At 41.0% G+C, this 5,772-nt stretch overlaps 1 non-coding gene across 1 annotated transcript; it reads right to left on the bottom strand.

Annotated features, from left to right (window-relative positions):
- Positions 1-5,327: 5,327 nt before the first annotated feature.
- On the bottom strand, positions 5,328-5,491 carry LOC141124296 (U1 spliceosomal RNA). Its single transcript, XR_012240867.1, has one exon. It is a non-coding gene; the product is annotated as a U1 spliceosomal RNA (small nuclear RNA).
- Positions 5,492-5,772: the final 281 nt, after the last annotated feature.

The following is a 5,772-nucleotide window of genomic DNA, read 5'->3' as shown; positions in this document are numbered from 1 at the left end:
GGAGAATTCCAGAAGTGGCATAATGGGAAAAGTTTGTACCTTTTATCAATCCCTATATGACACCCAAAACATTGACAGCAATTTCCTGAATGACACACTCAAAGATATAACTATGGTTCTAAACCAAGATGATGCAGAGTCCCTAAATGAGCTTTTAACTGAAGATGAACTTTTAAAAACCATGAAGAGTTTTCAAAAAAGTAAAGTACCTGGGCTGGATGAGTTACCTGTTGAATTTTACTTGCAGTTTTGGGACATTTTGAAAAATGACTTGCTAAATGTATTTAGCAAATGTTTTCTCTATAAAGAGCTGCCACATTCTTGGAGGAGAGGCGTTATTACCCTACTGCCAAAAGAGGGCAACAAAACCCAATTAAAGAACTGGAGGCCTATAACACTCCTTAACCTGGATTATAAAATCTTTGCTAAAATCCTGGCAAACAGGTTGAAAAGAGTGATAGATAAAGTGATCCATAGCAACCAGGTGTGCGGTATCCCTGGGCGTAGAATACATCATATTACCAACCTTATAAGAGACTCTATATGGTACATGGAAGAGCGTAAGCAACCTCTGGCAATTCTGTCTTTAGATTTTGAAAAAGCTTTTGACCACATATCTCACGTGTATCTCTTCAATGTTCTGCACAAAATGGGCATTCCAGAGGGCTTTTTGTCCTCCTTAAGGTCCTTATATAATAAGTGTACCAGTCAAGTTTTAGTCAATGGCTTCATGACAGAAGGCTTTAGCTTAAAGTGTGGTGTCAAGCAAGGATGTCCTTTGTCGCCGTTGCTTTTTGTCTGTGTCATTGAGCCACTTTTATGCTCCATCAGAAAGGATAAGGTGATCAGAGGAGTTCATGTGCCAGGAAGTGGAGGGCTGCAAGTCAAAATAATTGGTTACATGGATGACCTTGCCATGTTGTGTACTAACACTACATCTGTTCAAAGGGCAATCAAAAGAACAGAATATTTCTGTGCCGCTTCTGGATTTAAATTAAATTTGAATAAAAGCAGCATGATGGAAATTGGGGATTGGAAGCCTTCTCTAGATTGCCCCATACAAAAGAAGGAATCTCTGAAAATCTTGGGCACAATTTTTACCTCTAAAAATGATGGAGAGGAGTCATGGAATGTGGTTATGGAAAGGATAAACAGAAAGGTTATAGGCTGGAAGATGCGACAGTTAACCATAGAAGGGAGGATTTTACTACTTAAAATGGTTCTGTTACCTATTTTAATGTATACAGCTCTCACCTTTCCTCCATCAGTTTTACACCTGACTCAGATTGTACGAACATGTTTTCTCTTTGTTTGGGGTTCAAAGATGGAGAGGTTAAAAAGAACATACATGACAAAAACCACATGAAAAAGGTGGGAAAGGTATGCCAAATGTAAAGTGCTTTGTATATACAAAATATTTGGTTCTATGCCTTCAAGCCCATAAAACAGAAGCACTTTGGTCTTTTTTTCTGAGGTATGCAGCAGGGTTTACTTTTCGGAAACATGGTTGGTACAATTTATCAAAATCTAAAGACAGAATTGCCAGAGGTTGCTTACGCTCTTCCATGTACCATATAGAGTCTCTTATAAGGTTTGTAATATGATGTATTCTACGCCCAGGGATACCGCACACCTGGTTGCTATGGATCACTTTATCTATCACTCTTTTCAACCTGTTTGCCAGGATTTTAGCAAAGATTTTATAATCCAGGTTAAGGAGTGTTATAGGCCTCCAGTTCTTTAATTGGGTTTTGTCGCCCTCTTTTGGCAGTAGGGTAATGACTCCTCTCCTCCAAGAATGTGGCAGCTCTTTATAGAGAAAACATTTGCTAAATACATTTAGCAAGTCATTTTTCAAAATGTCCCAAAACTGCAAGTAAAATTCAACAGGTAACCCATCCAGCCCAGGTACTTTACTTTTTTGAAAACTCTTCATGGTTTTTAAAAGTTCATCTTCAGTTAAAAGCTCATTTAGGGACTCTGCATCATCTTTATTTAGAACCATGGTTATATCTTTGAGTGTGTCATTCAGGAAATCGCTGTCAATGTTTTTGGTGTCATATAGGGATTGATAAAAAAAGTACAAACTTTTCCCATTATGCCACTCCTGGAATTCTCCCCCTCTATTTCTATTATTTCCTTTGAAAGTGGAACCCTCCTAAAGAAGTACTTGGTACACTTTTCATTCTCTTCTACATGTTTTACACGGCTTTTAAAAATGACTTCCTTTGCTTTCTCCTCTAGACACTTTTTAATGTTCTCTTTTGCTGTAGAAATATTATCAGCTACATCACAGCCTATTCCTTTGAGTTTATACAAAGTTTGTAGCTGGGTATTTAGGTTATCGAAAAATTCTCTTTTTTCTTTTGCCTTCTGAACCCCTAATTTAATGAAAAAACGTTTAATTCTCCCTTTTACTATATCCCACCATGTTAGAATATCACTAGCGTGCAACTTTTCTGTCTGCCACTCCTTAAAAACCTTACTGAAATCCTTATACACTTCATCATCTTATAGCAGGGAGGTGTTCAATTTCCAAAAGCCTCTTCCCACTTTTTGTTCAGCTGGGCTTGAAACCTTGAAAATCACCACCTTGTGGTCTGAAATAACATTCTCTTTATGAACGCATGTCAATGGCACTAAAGACTTAGCAGCAAATACGAAGTCAATTCTTGATCTAGCATCTTTACCTTTCCATGTAACTCTCTCAGTTAAGGGTATATTTATATTAAGGGTCATGAAAATATCTCTAAACTTGAAATCAGTTATCATTGCTTTCAAGAGGTTAGCTGATCTATCAGTCATTTTAACACCTGGACCATATCTATCTGTGCCATTTAAAGTACAATTAAAATCACCTGCTACAAGCGTTGGTTTAACATTTGCCATAAAGAGGTTCAAATTTTCAAACAGTTCAATACGGTCTTTTGTATCTGGGGATGCATATACATTTAGGAGATCCCACTTAATGCCATCAATAGAGACAGAAACAAACAAAACTCTCCCTGGCACAAGTTCTTGTATCCGGTGAATTTGTGCTGGCCCTTTAAAAAGAATAGCGACTCCTGCACTTTTATTCCCATTTGAGCCTGACTACACAGAAGGGCCATGAATCCAGTCTTTTGAAAAAGTCTCATAATTGCTCATGTGTGGTATAGCACATTCTTGCAGGAAAAAAACACTTACATTAAAAGTCGCCAGAAAGTTAAACACAGTTATGCGTCTTAGCTGACTTTTTATGCAGTGCACATTAAAGGTTAAGCCTTCTAACACCGCCATGTTGAAATAAGGTAGAGATTCTTAAACCAAACTTACTCAGAAATCCATATTGCCCTCTGAAGGATCCATTCCCATGACTTTTTCCAATTGGTGGACTAAATCGGTGTTTAAGAAATTCTGCTTAGGAGATGCCGGGCTGACTGGATTAATAAGAATCTCATTATCAAAGAATAAATCTCCTGACAAATACTCCGCTGGAAGGGGGCTGGGCTCCTCTTTCTCTAAATCTGTACTAGCAGAGGATTTTACAACCTCTGCCCATGACTTCTTTTCAGTTTGTATATCCACCCTTGCTCCAATCGCACCTGGCGATCCTGTTCGTGGTTTCTTGGCCTTTGACTTTACAGCTTGCTTTGCATCTTCATCCCCAGGGCACTTGCCTTTTTCCAGAGCCTGCTTTCCTTCTCTGGATCTTCCTGATTGTTTTGTCATATGTTTTAAACGTTGCTCCTTTACATTTTCTTCCCCCAAGGACACAGCCTCCATTTCCTCCAAGACAGACTTTTCTTCCTCTGGCACAAAAACCTGATGTGATGCTGAACTTTCTGCTGTGACAGGTCTTTTTGCTTTAGAAATGTCAGAAATTAATTCAGCTGCAGGATTTTCCAAGTCAACAGCAGGGGGCACTGGATTAGCTGAATTTTCCCGCTCAGATGATATTACCTCAGATTTTACCTCAGGATTAGCTTCAACAGCCTGCTTTAATGTCTCTGTGTTGTTCCGATGGGGACAGTTTGAATAAACGTGTCCAGGACGAAGGCAGAAATTACATCTTTTAATTTTAGAACATGCTAGAGTTTCATGCTCAAAAGAGTCACAATTCCTGCATCTATGTCTCTCTTTGCATAGCTCAGTTGTGTGGCCATATACATGGCATATGCGACAGAAACTGTCCATTCCATCAAAAAATAAATCCCCGTTATGCTTTCCAATGCTAAAGCGAGCTGGAGGAAAAATATCTTTTTTGAATGAAACAAGGTATTTCCTTTTTCCAGTCCACAAACCAAACTGGTTGGTAATTTTATGTAAAAATTTGACCTTGTCGCAAAACAGGGAAAGCCAGCTGGTAATTTCTTCCTGAGGTAAATTTGGGTTATACATTTTCAGCACAAGCGATTGTAAATTCTCTTCCTCATAATGTGGAGTCACCTTTACACAGTCCAATAAGTTATCGTTGCAATACTGCTGCGATTTCCTCACAAAATCAAGGCAGGTTCTCTTATTAATAAATGTAACATCATAAACTCCTCTTACATGATAATCCTGTAGTGCAAGAATCTTCTCCGGTGTTAATTGGAACAGTCCAAAAAGCAAATCTTTGACGATATATTCAAGGCCTCTTTCTTGTCTCTTCTCAGCTTCAAACTCCAGTCTGACAGAATTATTCACCCGCGCATAAGCCGGAACATTCGCGTTTTTGGCCGCCGCCATAGCAGAGCTTGTCCTTTCTCCCGGAGCAGAACAGCAGGGCTGGGGTACATTCAGCAGGGAACCACCTTCATGACCATGGTATCTCCCCTGCCAGGTAAGTATGAGTTGGAATTGTCACTCTAGCACCCCCCGGACAGGGGCACGCCTCCACCAGGTTATGGAGGGGCTTTCTGGGTGCCTGCTGGCAAACTAGCCTCAGTCGCAGCTATTCCATCAGCAAGGCACATCATCCCTGTGAACAGTAAGGCGTATTGGTTTCTTTTTGGTAGCCCTCCTGGGAAGCCTCTGAAAATGTCTTTATGCACGCAAGGGGTTTACAACCAGGCTCCCAATCTACACTGCAGCACACATATATTTGCATAGAGGGGCGGTGACTAAGCATCCAGGCATGAGGCAGTTTTCTTCTGCGAAACAAGGCCCGCGGCGGTCCCATTGCGCAGGGATATGGAAAGCATGCAGCATACAGATATGGGTTTGATTCAAGCAGGACACGTGGCTGATGCATTGAACCATCATAGAAGGCCCCACACAGACAGGAACAGGTGCTGGAGGAAACCTTGTAGAAAGGATAAAGGCTGTAGTTTCTTTCATCAAGCTGTCTTTTGACCAGGAATAATCAGGGGAAAGCGCGAACGCAGTCCCCCACTACCACAAATTATGCAGTCGAGTTTCCTGCATTTGAGGAAATCGCAGAGGTCAGCACAGCCGGAGTGCAATGGCCGAGCCTCGCCCTGGGAGAACCAACTTCATGATCATGGTATCTCCCCTGCCAGGTAAGTATGAGTTGGAATCGTCACTCTTGCAGCCCCCGGTCAGGGGCATGCCTCCACCAGGTTATGGAGGGGCTTTCTGGGTGCCTGCTGGCAAACTAGCCTCAGTCGCAGCTATTCCATCAGCAAGGCACATCATCCCTGTGAAAAGTCAAGCGTATTGGTTTCTTTTTGGTAGCCCTCTTGGGAAGCCTCTGAAAATGTCTTGGTTTTTTCCTTTATGAGGTCTAAATACTGACTACACCACATTATGTCCTGGATTAGCCGTTTTGCGCTGTCAGTCATGAAATTA

This window comes from Aquarana catesbeiana, linkage group LG01 (genome assembly GCF_042186555.1).
Source record: "Aquarana catesbeiana isolate 2022-GZ linkage group LG01, ASM4218655v1, whole genome shotgun sequence".
Classification (NCBI taxonomy): Eukaryota; Metazoa; Chordata; class Amphibia; order Anura; family Ranidae; genus Aquarana; species Aquarana catesbeiana.
The sequence above is the reverse complement of the archived record's forward strand: the minus strand, read 5'-3'. Positions and strand labels throughout refer to the sequence as shown.